Source organism: Canis aureus, chromosome 30, assembly GCF_053574225.1.
Source record: "Canis aureus isolate CA01 chromosome 30, VMU_Caureus_v.1.0, whole genome shotgun sequence".
Classification (NCBI taxonomy): domain Eukaryota; kingdom Metazoa; phylum Chordata; class Mammalia; order Carnivora; family Canidae; genus Canis; species Canis aureus.
In genome coordinates this window covers 18,274,273-18,294,339 of record NC_135640.1, presented here as the reverse complement: position 1 = coordinate 18,294,339, position 20,067 = coordinate 18,274,273, and the positions used below count along the sequence as shown (strand labels likewise).

Sequence of the window (20,067 nt, the reverse complement as noted above, 5' to 3'; positions counted from 1 at the left end):
GGATCTTTGAAGAATGGACCCAGCAGTAATCTCTCTACTTTTATATAATGATCCTGATAATATATTTTTTCTTAGACCGGCATCTTAGAAAAATCGTAACTTTTTCCTCCTCTTCTGTAAAATGTTTGCTGTTATTTTACATAGGAAATAAATATTTGTACTTAAATGAAAGCTCCCAATTTCTTTGTACAGGTAATGAAAATTTTATAATGTTAGATACAAAATTGTTGTTAGAAAATAAGAGAGAATTTTAGGTTTTAATGGCATAACTTAATATATGTGCATTAGTAGTCTATTCATTTTTTTCTCTGTTCAGATTTAATTATCCATTTTTTAACATAAGATCTTTATCACACTACCTAAATCCATTTTCTGTTTAAAATTTATATGGGTTCCTAGCTAGACATTACAAATTTTGTTTCATTATCCAATGATCTAAAGAAGAGGGCATAAATAGAATGTATCCAGCCAGTCTTTTATAATAGGTAAGAGAACTAGTGCTCATGGAGTGCCTATTATAAGAAGGACTCATTATTCAAATATGACTTACTTAAATCACACAAAATCTCCATAAAGTGTATCATCCTCCAAAAGAAAATAACAAAGATGTCGCATAGCTAGTGGGCCAGATATAACCTAGAGTCTAGGTTTTTCTGGCTGTTTCTGAATTCTAAGCAAATCATTATCTACCTAGAAATCCCAGTGTAGTATTTTTATATCCTAATAACAATTTAACTGTCTTCTTTTCCTTCCCTTCCCTCCCCTCCTTCTTTCTTCCTTCTTTTGGCTTCCAAGAAATCAACAAAACATTTTTTTCATTTCCTAGTTTGTAGTTGTACCTCAAAATTTTCACGGTTTCTGCTACAACTTTATTCTTCACCGACCTCAGGCTGCCATGCTGCCTTTGATAACATTTCTATGCCTTTAGATAGGTTTGGCCTAGTCCTTCAGTTGGTTCTATGGCAGGGGCAATGATGGAATTAGTAGATGAGTAATTGTAAAGAAACCTAACCCACTTTCATTCTCGTAGTTAGGCCTATTAGTAATGTAACACAAAGGGCACAACAGGGGAATTCAAACTTGCAATAGGAATTTGAGAAGTGATGTCAGGGTCACACTAGCAATTTATGTAGCTATGTACAAAGAGAAAGGAAATATGAAGACCAAAGGAATAGAGGCTGTTTCTTTGCATGATGGAACTTCAAAAGTCCTATATTTTGATCAGACATTTGGTTTGCTATTTTATATGGGTTGGAAAGATAGGTAGCCATATTTCCACAAAGCATCTTTCACAACTTTCAAGGTTCAAAATACTTTCTTATATTTCAGAAAAATGATTGGATTGGATTTTGCTCATAGCCTATCCTGGTTTAACATTAAATCCCAGTGTAAATGAGTCCAAATTATATTTAATTCAGGGAATTTCCAGTTGGTTGCTCCAGAATAATCTATAGTGATTTAGGTAGGACCTTGTTTTGATAGATCAAGTGGTCCTCTCAATTTATACTGGGTAATAGTGCTGATACTGTCTTTGCAAGGACCAGTGACACTGGTAATTATTATAGAGATTTTAGTGTGTACTAGGAACCCAGTGAAATTGCGTCAACTCCAAGATTCATATATCTGCCTTATATTTTTCTTCTGCAGTTATTCCCACTTGGTTTGGAAAATGATCTTATGTTTTATTAGACATTTTTAAAAGAGTTATTATCACAAAGGCCAATATATATGCTCAATGCAAATAAATCATGACACACACACAAATGTAAAACCTTCAGTTTATATCTCAATTTAAATTTGAATATTATCCTATGCATTTTAATGGGATTTAATTTAATTTTAATCCAGGCATCATGGATCTGATTTCTCTCCCTCTCTCATTTACCTTGTCTTCAGTGATTCAGGCTAGTCTACAAATCTCATAATATTAAACCTTTTGTGTAAAGTTTTCCAGAAATACACAATGAAACTAAATTACTCTCTAAGTTAATATACCCAGAGTATTCTATGTATTGCTCTTTAAATGTCCTTGTTGAGGCTGTGTAACTCACTTTCAATCTTTATGATCTCCAGCTTCTCAATTTTTAAGATATTTTCCCTGGGGAAAAACCATTTCTCCCAGTTCGGGGAGATTTTTCTATTTTCTAGCCATTCGCAGGTTCACCATGTTTCATATCTCCTAAGCAAATCAAAAGGACCTATGAAATTGAATCCTTCCCAAGACAGATTCTTTGAGCTCACCTCACTGTTCCAACCTCAATTCATACAATCCTTTGCAACTGATCCCTTCTCAAGATCAGGTAGTGTTAGAATATGAATAGGGTACAATGGCCTCAATTCTTCCTTTTCTAACTTTGTGGGGCTAGAGGAGAAGAGAGAGAAAAGTGAGAGATACAACCTCAATTTGCATAACGTGTCCTTACTTTGTGCCTGCTGTTCCTTGATTCTCTCAGGAGTAAACATGCCACACTGGGAAATATCAACCCTGATTGTTCATTGGACGAGTCTCTTTAGAGCATAACTATTTCATAAATACTTAAGTGTATTTATAAATATATATGATATGTTAATATGCAATGTATTTTATAGATATTCTAGAAATATTTGTAAATATTTTTATAAGGGCCTTGAAGATGGGTATAGGAAATCAGGAAAGATGTGAGGATATACTTCATGACCATGAGCTTTCCATCTTTATTCTTATGATACCTGATGTAGGGTTGCCCTGGCAGGTGTGTGCAGATAGAACAAACATGTTTAAAATGTATCCTAAAATTTTCCCTAAAGGTGGAAGTGGGGGCACCATTAGACAAAATCAGGCTAAAACTCCAGTTTTTATTGTGAGGGAGCCTATCATAAGGAATCAGTTCCTTGGGGATTGGTCCAAGGCCTTCTGTAGCATTTTTTCCTCTGCTTAAATTTATCAGGCACTGTTCTAACCAATTTAATACTTAAAATGACACACTGAAGCAGGTATTACCATTATCTTAATTTCATAGGTGATGAAACCGATGCACAGAAAAGTAATTTGTTCAAGGTCATAAATCTAATATGTAGTTGAGCCAGGATTCAAACAAAGGCAGCATGATACCAGAACCTGGGCTCTTAAACATTACGTGTTACTTCCTCTAATATCAGATACTAATATACTATGTTTTTATTGTATGATCTTCTTATCCTCTGGAGGACATAATTAGTCTTATGCGAATCTGTGGAATGAAAATTGCACTATTGTGTTTTCAAAATTGACAGTCAGTAATGCTGTAGATGCTATATGGAAAACAGAAAAAAAGTGTAATTGATAATGCAAGCATCAATGAGTGAATTAAAGCATAGTTTAAAGAGAGAGCTTAGGGGCTTCTGGCACATTGCAGAGGCTGTGAATAAGAAAGAAGAAGATACTATATGTTGATTTTGTTTTCTAGAAAAGTCATATTAGGGATCTGCCTTTTCCTTTTTTTTTTTTTTTTCTTTTCAGTATACTCTGGACTGAGCAGTATCTTGATTTACTAACCTGCTGATTCCAGGTGTCTTCAGTTTGAGTCTTCTTGTCTTTGTTTCCTGTCTTGGAGCTCTGAGCCCTGCTGCGGAAGGGAGTTTATTCACCAGCACAGGTATGATGGGGTATGTTGCAAGTCTACCTACAGTGGACTCATAACTGTAACATGAAGCCATGTAGGCTCTCTGGATCTCATTAATTTAGAGATAAAAAGGAGACCTGAAAGATTTGTATGACTCTATCTAATCTTTCATTTTTCTATCAGACACATTTCTATTAAAAGGACAAGGCATGATTGCAGACAACTAGTACACAGACTAACTTAGGATCCAGTCTCTGTCTCCATGTAGTTCTGTTCTTCCTCCAACCAAAACATGGCTTTCCCATATTTTCTCATTAATATATTTTCTTTCCAAATGCATGTTGTTTACCTTCTTACATCTTCACATATGGACTCCTTGGAAATTGAGGTGAGGGCAATGAGAAAGGAACAGAAAAGAAATCAGGAAACACATTCGACTTTGAAATTCTATTCTGAACACCTACTCTACAGACATTAAAACCTTTATGGTTTTATTGTGGTGCTGCTCTATTCATTTTGGCAACTATTGGATATTGTACTGACTATATAAAATAATTCATCCTTTTAAATACTTAACCACAGCAATAAATCAAAGCAATAAGAGCAAGGGAACCTGGTGGGTATGTGAATAGGTGGTGGCATAGAGAGGAAATTTAAGAACATCAGGAGATTCATTTTGCCAAAAAGTAATCTGCTTCTTGCTGCTTCCAGAGTAGTTTATCACCCACCATATTTCCACTTTCACCTAGAAATACTCCTAGACAGAAAAAACACGTTCTTTTAAAGCATACTGTGAATAGTGAACAGGGACTATGAACTTAGTAGTATCTAGAGGAGGTAAGGCAAAGTAGTTGAAAGAAGATGTATCATTAAAACTGTAAAACTCCCCAAGAAAACATGGGTGAAAGATTCATGACATTGGTCTTGGTGGGAATGTCTTGGATATTACATCAAAAGCATGACCAACAAAAGCCAAAATAGACAAGTAGTACTACATCAAACTAAAAAGCTTCTGCATAGCAAAAATAAACAATCAACAAAATGAAAAGGCAGCCTATGGAATGTGAAAGAATATTTGAAAACCATGTATTTAATAAGGGGTTACAATCCAAAATATATAGGGAACTCCTATAACTTAAAAACAGGAAGACAGATAACTTGATTTTAAAGTTAATCATCATGGAAATCCAAATCAAAACAGCAATGAAATATCATACCTGTTAGGGTGGCTTTTATTTTAAAAAAGATAATAAATGTTGGTGAAGATATGGAGAAATTGGAACCCTTGCACTATCTTAGTAGGGATGTAATACGCATCAGCAAAGGAATAGATAAAGAAAATGTAGTATATGCACACAGTAGAATATCATTCAGCTTTAAAAAAGAAAGAAATCCTGCCATAATTGATAACAACAGAAGGTATTATGCTAAGTGAAATATGCCAAATATAGAAGGACAAATACTGTATGTTTCCAATTACATGAAGTATCTAAAATAGCCAAACAAAAACAGTAGAATGGTGGTTGCTAGGAGCTGTGGGTAGGGGGAAATGGGGAATTGCTGTTTAATGGGTATAAAAAGTTTAAGTTATGCAAAATGAATAAGTTCTATAAATTGCTATACAATATTGTACTTAGGGTTAACAACACTGTATTGTGCACTTAAAATTTTGTCAAGATGGCAAATCTCATGCTGTATTATTATCACAATTTAAAAGAAAGCGGCTGTATCAGCATTCTGAATTCAAAGTTAATGTCAGCATTCTGAATTGGAATGGGGCTCACCCTGATGAAATTCTGGAGGCTATTTACAGAGCAGGGTTAAAAGAGCCAACAAGAGCTGTTCAAGTACTCAGGGACTAACCTAGTGGGAGGCCATTACTGCTCAGGCCTGCAGAAGCAAGCAGAGGAAACTTACTGAAGTGGTGGAAGAGTTAAAGACCAGAAGACATACTGCCTAGCAAGACTGCAGTCATAAGAGAAAATATAGCTAAACTACAGAAGTGACGTGAGAAGGGAATACACAGAGAAATGTCCTAGGTGCTGTCTACTGGTATCCCCGCCACCCCCAGCATAGGGCCTATGCAGAAACAAGAGGGCAAGCTTATACCATTTATGATGTGAATCTTTAGGGCAAAGCATAGGACTGTGTAGGGCAAACTATGAACCTGGAGAGGGCTAAACCAGTACAGAGAGTGAAGAAGGAAGTGATGGTGTTTTGAAATATTTCTTACACTGCCATGTTATAGTGGGCAGGTACACAAGCCTCACGAGGAACACAGGCTTAAGAGTTTCCTTCATGTTTCTTTCCTATTTTTTAGGAAATAAAAATTGTCTCCATGTGGTAAAGGCATTTTATTTTTAGTTAACGCTACTATTTTAAAGAAGTCCATGTTTTCATGAAACATTTTCAGGGTATTTCATTATTCTTTCATGAGAAGAAAAAAATGCACACAGATGAAGAATGAATGATGAAGATGAATGAATGAAGATGAATCCTTGCAAAATATTTAATCTGTGATGCTATCAGTATTTAGTCTATGAGAAAGTTTTCAAGGGCTGAAAGGTATGTCAACAAAATACCCATCCAGGGTATTTAGTTCCAAGCATTCTATCTGTTTTACAACTGAAGCATGCAGAGATTTGTTTGGAAATCTGATTCTCTTTAGGTATTCTCCCTTTAAAGTGTAAGAGCAATTGTGTAGAGTCATTAATATGATATTAATGATGAAGGGAGTGAGTCACTCATCACTCTTGAGGAGGACTATTTTGTGTTTGATAGCTTTGCACAAAAAGGTGGGAATATAGGTATTTTTGAGAAAGTGAAATTTCAGATATCATCTGTTATTTTACTCTTAGTTTTAAAGATACTAGTATAAGAAATGCTTCAGAAACTTTATAGCAATTATGAAATGGATTGTTCCTTTCGCATAGCTTTAGCTATGTGTGTGTGTGTGAGCATTTGTGTGTGTGTGTGTGTGTGAGCATTTTTAATAGAAGTTTGTGGGAAAAAGTATGATACTTGATTTTAAGTGAATGTAAAATATAACTATTAAAATTTAAGCTTACACTTTTTAAAAAAAGATTTTATTTATTTATTTGAGAGAGACCCCGCAGGACTCAGTCTCAGGACCCTGAGATCATGACCTGAGCCCAAGGCAGTAACTTAACCGACTATGCCACCCAGGCACCCTCAGCTTACATTTTCAAGCATTAAAGATTGTTCCACTTTTTTTTCTTTTGATCAAGCAAAACTCAGTTTATTTGACTGAAATAAGAAACACAACATTGAAAGATTCTTAGTAGAGTCTCAGAAAGATGAAATGAGGGAATAATATAGGTCTAGTAGCTTGGGGTGGATTTTTTTTTTTTTACTACAGTTAGTATTCTTATTTTAAAATTTTTTGAGTACTAATTAGCTCCATAAATGTTCAATTATTGACTTCTAGCTATGAGACAGAAAAATGAATATGGTAAGAAAAAGACAGTAGCCATTAGAGTTCCAGAAAGAAGCAGATCACACACTAAAAATGGGATAATAGAAATGAGGCAATATTGGGAAGACTTTTATCACCACTCCTAAGACTAACGGGATGAGTAGAGGGAGCAGTTATTGAAAGCCTGTGAGAGGGATAATTCTAGGCAAGGTACATCTACCAAGAAATGTCTATTAATTAAGAGAACACAGCCTCTACTAACTCTCAGCCAAGCAGGGAGGGTGCTAGGAGAGTAAATACTCCTGCTTTTCTCTCCTTTCACTTCTCTTTTCTCCTCTAGTTGAACCAACTGGATGTACAAAGCAAAGGAGCTGGAATGATGTGATCTATAGAGATCATCTGAGAATGGAATAGGGTAAAAAAAGCTGAAAAAGTATAGAAAATTGAGCTAGAGGGGGCAAATAAAAAATATAGAGTATAAGATGCATGCTTGGAAGCAAAGGGGCTCTGTGGTTCTTATAATTCCTGCTAGAGTTAAAGTCTGCATGAGGCTGTATCTCAGAATGGAGCTGATCACCAATATTTGCAGTAAGGCAAGGCAGTAAGGACTAAAGACATTTTAAAAAATATTTTATTTATTTATTAGAGACAGAGAGAAAGAGAGAGAGGCAGAGATAGGCAGAGGGAGAAGCAGGCTCCACGCAGGGAGCCCGACGCGGGACTCGATTCCGGGTCTCCAGGATCAGGCCCTGGGCTGAAGGCGGCGCTAAACCACTGAGCCACCCGGGCTGCCCCTAAATTCATTTTTAAATTCAGTTTAGTCAGAATGTCAAAGATTATTTTTGGCTCTACATTGAAGAGAGCTACAGTTTCCCCTAAGTTATTATTATTTCATTAAAAAAATAGAAATAAAGGGTAGTGGTCACCATGGGTTAATGCTCTGTTAAGAAACAACTGGGCACCAGAGCTGTAAGTCAATCTCAAGCATTACTTTTTCAGTGTAATTGCCAGCAGAGCTTCAGAAATTTAGACCAAGTCGTGTTTAGAGAAGACTTCATTAGAAAAAAATGATGGAAAATGACCACCACCAAGAAAAGACGTTGAGGAAAGAAATTAGGAAAATATTTTAAGAAGTAAGTATTTCAAGGAAAAAGAATCTGAAAAAAAAAAAAAAAAGCAATCCTTGAATCAAATCAACTACAAATAAAGAGTCAATATAAAGAATCAACCCATTTCTACTACTAATATTTATATTTCTGTTTAAGGAATCCCTGATATTTGAGTTGTATAACTTCGTGTTTGTGTGTGTGTGTGTGTGTGTTAAGTACATTCATGTGTGTAACTATCTAGAATGTGGAATAGTTCCTATCCTAGACATTTGTTTGTCATTTAAGTAAAATTTTTTATTTTCTTACAGACCAATGCAATGTGAAAATACCAAGTTTAGTCAAGTACCTATGAAAATTCCACAACTTCATTCTGTAATTCAAATACTGTATCTTGCGGATCGGCTCAGTGTTTTAGCGTCTGCCTTCAGCCCAGGGAGTGATCCTGGAGTCCCGGGATCGAGTCCCATGTCAGGCTCCCTGCATGGAGCCTGCTTCTCCCTCTGCCTATGTCTCTGCCTCTCTATCTGTGTGTGTGTGTGTCTCTCATGAATAAATAAATAAAATCTTTAAAAAAAAAAACAAATACTGTATCTTAAGCAAGAAATAACTGTGATAAACCAAAAAATTTTCATTGTTAGGTGTTGGGAATGTCCAAGATAAAAAAAATAAACATTAAAAAAAAAAAAAGAGTTGGAATTCAGAAGAAGCAGGGAAGTTTCAAGTGAATGGAAGAGCCTGGGGAAGGAGTTAGAGAGGCAGCAGATCATCCCCCAAATGTTAAGTTGTGTGACGTTTTGGAGTACAATGATGTGAGTATCTGGAATTTTAAGGCATTCCAAGAGAATGCTCTCAATATAGCGATCTTAAGAAAACAGATGAGTTACTAAGGATTTTCAGTGGGGGATATCTATGCTAAAAGCATTTGTGTAGGAAGGGTGGTCTGCAGGAGGAAGGTGGAGGGGTATAGGATTGTTCCGAGGCTTTTCCTTGAACTCAAACTTCCACATATTATTACCATTCCCTCCTAATTGGAAATAAGAAGGCCTGTCCTAGGATGTTGAAAGGAGTAAATAAATTAACACACATGCAAGCCATTAGCATAATACGTGGCATCTCAACCAGCAAACATCAGTTATGTAACTTTTTGAGACTGAGATCAGGAGGATAGAGCAGACAATGACAAAGGAAGGTGGTAAACGAGAATTCCCAGACTTGGGCAAAGAATACTGGCAGTAAAGTTTTTGTGAAGACACTAATGGACAAACTTCCGCTCTGGCTTGGGATCTCTGTAAACCCCATAGAAATGAAATAAAAATTTTTGGCTTCATTTTTAATTTAGAAAGGTTCCAACTTTGCTGGAGGAACCTAGTCTGTGATTTGAAATTTACCTAATTCTTGCTGCATTTTATATACATCCCTTAGCAACCTATTTTCCTTGCTTATTTTCTAAAAGGGTACCATATAAGAATCCAGAAACTGAGAACTGGAATTTTATCTCACACATGGCACATCCCTGTCACAACTCAGAATTTCTTTCATCTCTTGTGTCAGTGGCTGATGATGGTTTGACTTTGGTGTAAACTCAAAGGAACAGTCTGCCATGATTATTTTATGTCAATTGTTGGCTACACCAGGTAAAAGAAAGGATGGGACATAGAGGCGTTGGTGACAGAAGCATATGGAACTATACAAAAACAAGGGGAATGAAGAAAATGGGAGAAGACTCAGATGTGAGGGTCTTCTGCTCATTACCATATAAGAAGAGAGAGCCAGCAGGAAATGCCTAAAATAAGCGAGTGAAATCATTTAACTGGAGTACCTGTCCTCAGAAATATAGTTGCGTGTTTTTTGTTGTTGTTGTTGTTTGTTTGTTTGTTTTTGTTTTCTGTTTTCTGTAAAGGCTGCAACTGTATGAGTGCACAGTTTATTCTTGGGAATTATGATGCTTCTCAGATCTAGTGCTTGCTAATAATTTCTGTCAGATTATCAACTTATGTTTTTCCTTTTCTGCTCTTATAAGCTTTTCATTGCTCTTTTTCATTTTCCTACCTTTGCTGAAAGCTCCTTCTCTGGTAAAAAGCCCTTTTGTCACCTTGTGCCACCCTCTTACAGTCTATTCTTTCCTGCTCCCCTCTACTCTCCTGTCTTTTCTTCCTTCTTTTGTAACCACTCTTTTTTCTTCTAATGGTTAATGGATCATTTGCTAATTCTAGAATATGCCTGTGTTTAATTGGTCATCAAATATCCTATAGTCAATGCTCCAGAATATGCCTAAATGAATCCCCTTTTTTGCTTGTCTTCCCTTTTCAAAACTTATTCTCATATATTTTTTAAAGATTTTATTTATTCACGAGAGACAGAGAGACAGAGAGAGAGAGAGAGAGAGAGAGAGAGAGAGGCAGAGACACAGGCAGAGGGACAAGCAGGCTCTATGCAGGGAACCTGACGTGGGACTCGATCCCAGGGCTCCAGGATCAGGCCCTGGGCTGAAGGCAGCGCTAAACCGCTGAGCCATCCTGCTGCCCTCTCATCTTTTTAATTGTTTTCATTCATATTCCAGGCAGTCACTAAGCCTGTCTCTAGGTATTATTATTTTTTAAAATTTTATTTATTTACTTGACAGAGAGAGAAAATACAGGTGGGGGGAGTGGCAGAGGGAGTGGAAGGAGCTCCCTGAGCAGGACCCTGAGATCATGACCCCAGCAAGGCAGATGCTTAACCCAATGAGCCACTCAGGCACCCCAATTTTCTGAATATTATTTTCTAATATTCTCTGAGGATAAGAGTGTTTTTAGCTATTTTGAATAAAGTTCATTGTTCTATCCTTAAGGTATCAATATTAGGCAGACTATTTTTAATATCCATATTTGTTGGCTTAGATTGGTGCTATTAAATCCTTATTACACAACTCCAGGTATTAAATATGATATATATATATCATATATCATATATGTATATACTTGTCAAAACATGAGATTTCTTTAAATTAGAATGTTAATTAATTTAAAAGCATTACCGTCCTTTTCTTTTTTTAAACAATCGTGGCTTAAAAATTATGATTCCCTTTATTTAAGAAGTAATAAGAGAATTTAGTCAAAGGTGTGTTCTCTTGGAAGTAATGAATACTAGACAGATCAACATGGACTCTGTCTTTGTGCAAATAATTTAACATGCCTTCATTTCTGTAAAATGGGTATGCTAATGCTGTCTCCTTCCATGTTGCAATATTTAATTAATGATTATCTGCTTTTGCATAATGTGCATTCATATATTATTAGGTTAATAATGTGCATTCTCAATGTACTTTAATAAAGTACATTGGGAGCTAATTAAAAGGAATGTAATTTGTGCTTTTGGGAAGAAAAGTGTTATCGAAGTGTAAATTAGGGAGGGAAGTGGCAGTTAAATCTATACAACATGTCTATTACCACACATTTGAGGCTTAACTCTAATTACAGATAGGACATGTGAGCAAACAGCATCTGGGAGACTCCCATTCATTTTGGAAGGTCCTTCTTCACTTCCATAAAAGAAGGCTATTCATTTAATAACCAAGAGTATTAATAAGCCACTTTCTGCTCAGAACAAAAGGTTAGAGGGGAAAGACCTCTTTCAGAGTCAGCATATTGACAGTATTTATTGTTCTCTTTTGTGGACAATATCTGCCCAACAAGTGTCATGAGCAAGGAGTTTATTATTCAGTCGATTAGACAGAGGAAAGCATTTTCGTGGATTGATAACTCTACCCGGAAAGGGCATTTACACCTGATGGAAGAAGAAAATTCTGGAGACAGATTTGTGCCTGTCTTCAAACCTTTCAACCATCTGAATAACCCCTGAGGTTAAATAGCTGGTAGACATCTGTAGGCAGAAGTAAGAGAAATGAGATCATCAAGGAACGGTATCGTGCTTACAACATGTGGCGAAATGAGTGGCTCTTCACCATCTGTTATTTGTGTGTGTATTTTATTATGTAAATGTTCGTACACACTGCATTCTAAACAAAGGAACATTACTTCCACTTTGTTGGTGCTGCCAAGCTTGCGTATGTGTCCTGGAAAAAGAAAGTGGCAGACAGAAAATTCAGGGTTCATCTAGCCACTTGTGTCCCCACGCCTTTCACCAAGAGGGTGAGAGACTCTAAGTTGGTTTGATTCCTTTTCTACATCCTGTTAACAAATACAAAGCTTGACTGTGAATGGAAAACAATGTCTTAAATACTACAGTTATGGTCTAAAGCTTCTTTTGCCGAGGTCCACGGGAAAAAGATACTGGAAGCTAGGATGCCCTGGGATGGTTCCAGTGTACACTAGTGATAAATCCAAGCTAGCAAATAAATTTGGACGCAGAAAACAGGCTCTGTTCAATTTTCTCTCATCTGTTTAATTCCTGGCACATATCTCTGGGTCATGGGAAGGTTCTGGTGGGCTGCTGTCATTGTCTCCCCCAAAACAAGAGGGGTGTGTGTATGCATGTTTGGGAGGAATGAAAGTGAGGAGATTTGGGTGACACATATTCTAGTTTAAATTTTCATAAAATTACCAATTTAAATTGAAATGTAATTATCCTAACTGGCATCTTTTTGGCAGCAGCTTAAAAAAAAATCCCTCGGCTTTACTGTACCAAGCAAAAGCCCAGAGGAGTCCTGACACTGGCCTTTAATCAAAAGCTGAAAAGACACAAAAGCTTTCAGATAATCTATGCCAAGCTATCTTGGACAGCACGGAATTGCCTGGAGCACCCTTCTGGTGGCATTTAAAACACCTGGTGCCCTTAGAAAAAAAATACATCTGCGTCTGCAATTTCTCCTTCTGTAATTCCCCTCAAATCTCTCTATCTCAACCCATTCTCCTGTCTTTATAAGTAGGGATGCTACAGTGACAGTAAAATAAAGCAATTTTATTTACCAAGAGAATGACACTTGTCATTGGCTATGCCTGGAGGTGACAGACTCAGGTGCCCATCTGCACAAACACTTCCTCACTGTTTATTTCATGTGGTTTAATATAATTAAACTATCATTGTGCTCATTGATTCAGCGCAAATTTTAATTTGATAATTGGGGAAAAGGTGTGCATTTGAAATGGAGGCAATTAATTGACACTTTAAATGCACTGGAACAGAAATAATTTAAGTTACACCATACTTAGCGGTGACTTATACTGTTGTGTTTATGCAGATTCTTTTATGTAGCTCCTGTCATTAATGGACAGAGGTAAATAACACTACTCAGCCTAAGTCCTTTCTAAGCAGGCCATCTAATTCTGCAATTTGGACATATTTTTGCTGCCACAAACAATCCCATTCATTTCGTAGTCATTGGCTTTTCTGAAATAAAGACATTCTAACTTTGAGCAACAATCTAGTCATTCATAACTAGTCTCACATATATGCAACATAATTATGCAGATTGTCATATAATTTTGTCAATAGACAGCCTGATCCTCATTGGAACAAACATCTTGCACAAAGAAATAATGAGAATGACAAAGAGACAATTTCTCAACTTATAATACCCATCTTTCCCATGATTTGGATAAAAGGAAGGGAAATAACTGGTTCTTACTTACTTAATTTTTCTCCAATACCAGCTTTACTTTAATTTGTTTCAAGGGAATTTGTATATTTTGATGAACTTACTGAAACTTAAGAAGGAAACATATTTATAGATAAAGCAAATTTTTTGTGTTAATTATCTTCCATCTGGAAACAAATATGCTTTCATTTTTTTTTTTTTTAAAGACTGAAGAACAAAAGCTAGTTTGTTTTAGCAACCTAAAAAATCTTCTCCATTTTTATCGGGGCCCTTTTATTCACAGACCCTGAATAAATACTTTTAATCAAAACTGAAGCAAGTTCAATTTTGCAAAATGCTAACCACTACAAATTATACCTGTAGTAAATAATGTTACTTAATGAGAATTATTAGTTGTTTCTACATATGCCCTGAGATGATTTGTTCTTAATATAAAGGATTGGAGCAGCCGCTCTGCCTTTTAGATGAAAGCTTATGCTTTTGCTTCAATCTATTATTCAATATTTTTAATATTCAGTGTAACCATGGATGAACCTAGGAAAGTTTTGGCAGGTCATTTCAGTTAAGCAACCACACTCCTTTTATTAAAGCTGGAAACCTCATTAAAATAGGCTCTGTGAAGATTTTGTAAACTCTAGCTTCAAATCAAGGTTGGCGAGAATGCTCCAAAAAAAAATCTTTTTATATAAATGTGGTTCTTTTGGCACTTGAAAGTTTCTGAAAGCAAGAAATGCTAAAAAGCAGAAAAAGGAAAAAACGAAGACAAACAGAAAACACATAAAATGCATACACATAACACACAGATTCATGAGTGTAGGTGATGGGTGACCCCAAAACAAATCTATCTCTTATATCTTGGTTTTTTTATTATTATCTATTTTCAGACAAAATTCTCTGAAAACATCTTTGCTATATTAGTGAATATAATAGTTATAAAGAAAGGAGGACACTTTCCTAAACATAATCTTTGGCCAGAATTAAAAAGAGCCCTTAGTTACCAGCCGAACTGAAGTCTTCTGAAAGATCAGAGAGTTTTAAGGCTAGAAAGGATAACTTTAAGGTTGATCTGATAACTAACTCAATAAGAGGAAGAGACTATGGGCCAGAGACTAAAGACTATAAACTCAATGACTGGTTAGTGATGGAACCAGGGTTAAAAAACAGATCCTTGGACTCCTAGATGAACGCTTATTCTGTGTGACATTGTTTGCAATTTCAACATTGCTGGTTGAAATGTTATCAATTAGACATAATGTGACATCTAGATGAGTAAATCCATTCACGAGTAGGACAATTTTTATTATTTTATTTATTTACTTACATGCAGAAAAACCAAATTTCACAAATCTGATTCCTTGCTTCCTAAAATGTCCTGTTTTCACTAACCCCTTAAACATAAAGAATATTGATACAGTGGTGCAAATATTCTTTACAGTTTGAAATCAACAGTAATCCTTTTTCCTAATCTATGTTATTTGTTAACTAAAGAAAGATTCTTTTTTTTTTCTCCAGAATTTTCTTCCCACTATATAGAAAAATTTTTGAAAGATTTTTAATCACATAGTATTTCAACTATTTAGGTAGGTGAAGATACTAAATCCTTAACTTACAAATAATAGCGAGATAATTAATAGATAATTTTCCTTTGGTTCAGGTTCAATATCACCTTAAAATAATTCTTTTTAAAAATGGAGTATCAAGTCAAGTGATCTATAGGTTCTGTTAATGCTAATTTAAGTGGCAAAGGCCATTGCTCATGAAGGAGACCCAAAATTCCTCAATTTGATTTTAGTCCAGCTCAACAGAATTAGTATCTAGCTCTGGTATGCGCTTTTAGGGGGGGAAAAAAAAAAAAAGAATAGAATTACTCATTTCGGATAGGTTGAGCAATTTACGTATATACCCCAAACCTGCCATAACATTCAAGAAAGATGTAAGATAGAAATAAAAGGGATTAAATAGGCTGTGCCAATAACAATAGGTATTAAACTGATAATATATTCCTATCTGTAGAATAACTCGATATGTTTTGCATTAAAATTTTTTTTAGTCTAAATATCAAAATAAATTTTGTGAGGAATGGAGCTTGTTTCTGTTAATACATACTTTTTCTGGGACCACTATTTGCCAAGAACAGTATCAGTTGACCTAAACAGTGAGCTTATGTGAGAAACCTACAACCTACAGTTTTAGCTGTGATCGGGTGAAAAACTAAGAGCTGGGTCATTCATGGTGTGGGGATAACTGAGGAAAGTATTTTTGAGTTATGAGAATATTTGGAAATGAGTGAGGAGTAGATAGAAATATAAATTTATATTTATAAATTTAATTTAATATAAATTCAGTGCCTGGGTCAAGACATAAAGCTATCAGACAAGTCACAAATTACTTGTTGGTATCAGAAATCGTTGCATGTTATCTCCTATTTCACACACATGTAAGGTATTTCTCAATTTGGGGGACTTTTTCCTAAACTGGAACACATGGCAGTTTCTCAGAAACCCTAACTTTATTCACCAAATTATTTCTTCACTTTGGTAAAAGAGTAAAAGAGTAAAATTGGTACATTTCAGCAAATTGCAATCTTAATTTTCAGTGTTAAGAATACCCCGAAGGTGAGTTGAAAGAACTGTGGTCACTAAAAGATAATTGGCACTCATGGAAACATTCCCCTAATTTTCAAAACCTTGACGTTAAAACAGCAGCTTCTACTTAGTTATACTGTCTTCCCTTCTCTCTGCGTATTAACATTGGCCTGCTGTTCTACAGGCTTTCCAAGTGTGTAGGAAATTTGGCTGACTTTGCAGTTTTGTTTTAATATATTCCTGGAAATTTTATCTTCAGCAGTTCTGTGTGCTTTCAGCAAGTGGCTAAAATGGATGCAGGTTTTCTAAGTCCGACAAGGTCGTGATGCATAAAACAGCATCGGTTGCAAGAAAACTCACGTAGTGGCAGGTTCTGATGGCCTAACAGGAAATGGCACGAGTGTCAACTTGCCATCTTCCCACCACTTTTTTTTACATTAGTTTCACTGTAAGAAATCCAGAGAGATCTCAGGGCACTGAAGCTACTCATGCCACTTTTGAAAGCCTTAATAATGGCCCTGGCAGTTTAGAGACCTTATTAGAGCAAGAGATGCAAAGTGTGCATGACTCCTTTTCTAAAGCATTGCCAGTGGCAAAGACAGACCCTCTGGAATGCGTCACACAGAGAGTGGGGAAACTCCTCTCATTGGGTGTTTGTCCATTTACCAGCATTTCTGTCATTACCAGAATATGTTTACAAGCAGTCTCAGGGATGGCTTATCAGAATGAATGCGAGGGTAGCACTCACTCTGCAAGCTGCAAGCTGCCTTTAGGTATTAAGAGCGCTTCACTCTAATTTCTGTGTTCAGTGTCCAGTTCAGAGTTGAGGTAGCTTTCCACAGCACTGAAAGATGAGGGCCATCCATGCCTCATAGGCCTCACAAGGAACTTCTAGGACAATTTCCAGGCCGATGAGGCCAGCCCTCGCTGAGGGATCAGCAGCCTTCCTCTAACCTAGCTCCACAGCCCAGGTCCCCCTACCCAACAGCATCAGGCTGCTAGAACATGGGCTTGTTTTCCAGGTGCGAAGGTTATAGCCTTGGCCATGTCATTAGAGTTAAGGCACCCAAAGTTCCCACTTGAGTTGAAAGTCTGAAAAGCTGAAACCGGTCTGCAATTTAAATTTTATTCCCAGAGAGTTTAGATTTAGTATGTTTTAGGCTGAGAGGCAGAGCACTCCGAGATGAAAGCTATTGTTTTATGTGTTAATAAGGATAAGAATGGGTTTTCTGTAGCTAATAACACTCCTCTGAATCACTGCCTTATTTACAGTGGAAGAATGTCATAGATATCATATTTCATCAGCAGTGATGGCTTGAATATGTTCCGTGAATAATTACAGTATCTTTTCATCTCCCTTTTGTTATAGGAAACCTTTATAGTAAAGACTTTTAAAATATGCAGTGGGAGTGTGTAATCCAAGTATCAAGTCTAACGAGAAATTGTTTTGGCAAGTTCAGAACCCTCTCAAAATTCATGGGTTTGGAGTTTCATATCTAATTGGAACCTTTTAATGTTGGAATAGGTTTGCTCTTAGGAAAACAGTGTAAAGCTTTTAAGCAAGGGAGAAAAATCTTTAAGAAATACTCGGCAGGATTCTGTGACATTCAAATTATGTTTATTTAAAAACAGAAACTCCTGTGTTCTGGTGTCTTAACATAAAGAGAATAAAAAATGGGAATTAAATACACGTCTACAAGCATTACAAGGTTTTGAAAAATTGCTTGTGCAAAAGGCTTTGTGAGTTGTTGTTGAGCCAAACAATTGAAAAATACCTTGAGAGTGTCAGAGATGTAATGGGGATTCGGTTCAATATGTTGCCATTTGCCAGAAATCTTCTCTCAAGAGTACGTGCTAGCTGTGTAAAGACCTAACTCACATTGTCACTCTCCTAACATTAACTCAGACCATCCTGAGATCACTTAGTGATGCATTCCTAGGTTTTTTGGGGGGAGGAGAACATCCTTCTCCCCTTTTTTGAAAATGTCTTCTAGCCCTCACTTTTGAACTTTTATCTGTACCGCAAGGCAGGCACATTGGTCATGGTAAGTAGTCAAACAGTCTCTATGTTTAGTGCAAATGACTCCCATATGGTTTCACCTTAGTGAGAATGTTCTGTGTATTGGGTGTAAAGAATCCTTTCTAAACATTAATCTTAGAAAGAAGTTGTCAGTGTGAAGCATCATAATGAACAGGTAAACCGAGCCCAAGAGACATTACTTCTTGTGAGTAACAAGCAAAACACTTTAGCAGCATCTATCTAATTGTGTTTTTGGCAATCTAGACCTCGAAGATGGAAAGAATTACAAAAAAGTCTGGGATGGGGCAACTTCCTCGTTATGCCTATTCTGGGGTGGCCTGTTTTCATTTTGATAAAGTTTAACTTATATAATAAAAAATGATTCAAGCATTTTGCATTCTATCAAAGATAGTTTTCCATGTCTCAAGGACACAAAGACTTTCTTCCCGTATTTCTTTTAGAAGTTTTCTAGTTTTGACACTCAGGTCTAGAGATCCTTTCAGGTTCAGTGTTCAATATGGTTTTAGGTACAGATCAATGTTTACTTGTTTTCCCATGCAAATATTCAGTTGTTGCAACATTATTTTGGAAAAGGCATTTCTTTTTCTTACTGAAAGACCCTTTATACTTAAAAAAAATCATTTTGCCCATTATGTTTGGATCTATTTCTGGACTCTCTTCCATTTATCTATATGTCTATTTTTTCTGCACTACTACATTCTCTCAATTACTGTATATTTATAGTAAGTCATGAAATCAGAACATTTAAATTCTCCAATTTTTTCTGTCGCTTCAAAAATTGCTTTGGCTATTCTTGTTCATTTGCATTTCCACGAAAATTTTAGAATCAGCTTGTCAACTTGTGCGAAAACATGCTGGGACTTTGATTGGGATTGCATTGAAATTATAAATTTGGTGAAAACAGATTTCTTAACAATACATACATAACCACATATAATTAGCAAAATCACAATATTAACATTGGTAAAATGCTATCAGCTAATTTATAGAGCTTATTCAAATTTTATCAACTGTTCTACTACTGACATCCTCTTTCTGGACCACGATGCAATCCAGAGTCACACATTACATTTAGTTGTCATGTCTTCTTAATCTTTCTCATTCTGGAAGAAACCTCTGTCTTTGTCACTCTTGCCCTTGACACATTTGAAGAGTACTATTATTTTGTAGACTACCTCCCAATTTTTGTTTGATATTTATTCACGATTAAATTTAGGTTATTCATTTCCAGAAAGAAAACCATAGAACTGATGCTATACTCTCCTCAGCGGATCATATTAAGAGGAAGAAGTTGTCACTGGGTCTTATTAATGGTGATATTCACTCTATCACTTGATGGAAGTGGTGTCTGCCATTTTCTCCATTACACAGTTACTTTTTTTTTCCTTTTAAATTAATAAGTATGCTGTACAGGATAGTATTTTTTCAAATTGGATGCATTCTAAGAATAGGTTTTTGAATTTACTGACCCTTTTATCTCTGTTTCTCTTAAGCCTATCCAGTGGACATTTTGTTTCAAGTATTAAAGTTTTCAGTTCTAAAATTTCTAATTTGCAATATTTGCGGAAATACCTTATGTTTTCATTCATTACAAGTGTAATTTTCTTTATGTCTTTGAGCATAATTATAACTGCTTCTTTTGAAGAACTTGTCTTGAGAATTCCAACATCTGCTAACCTCAGAGTTGGCCTCTGTTTTAAGCCTTTTCCCGTGAGACTGGATCACATTTTCCTGGCTATTTATATGTATTATTGGACTGTATCCCAAACATTCAGAATA

The 20,067-nt window shown here is 35.9% G+C and overlaps 1 long non-coding RNA gene across 1 annotated transcript in view; it reads left to right on the top strand.

Moving 5' to 3' along the window:
* LOC144301763 (uncharacterized) overlaps window positions 1–20,067 on the top strand; it is a 305,839-nt gene that overhangs the window by 281,978 nt on the left and 3,794 nt on the right. Inside the window, exon 5 of the long non-coding RNA XR_013368566.1 lies at window positions 3,528–3,614. This is a non-coding gene — a long non-coding RNA (uncharacterized LOC144301763). The remainder of the gene's footprint in view (window positions 1–3,527; window positions 3,615–20,067) is intronic.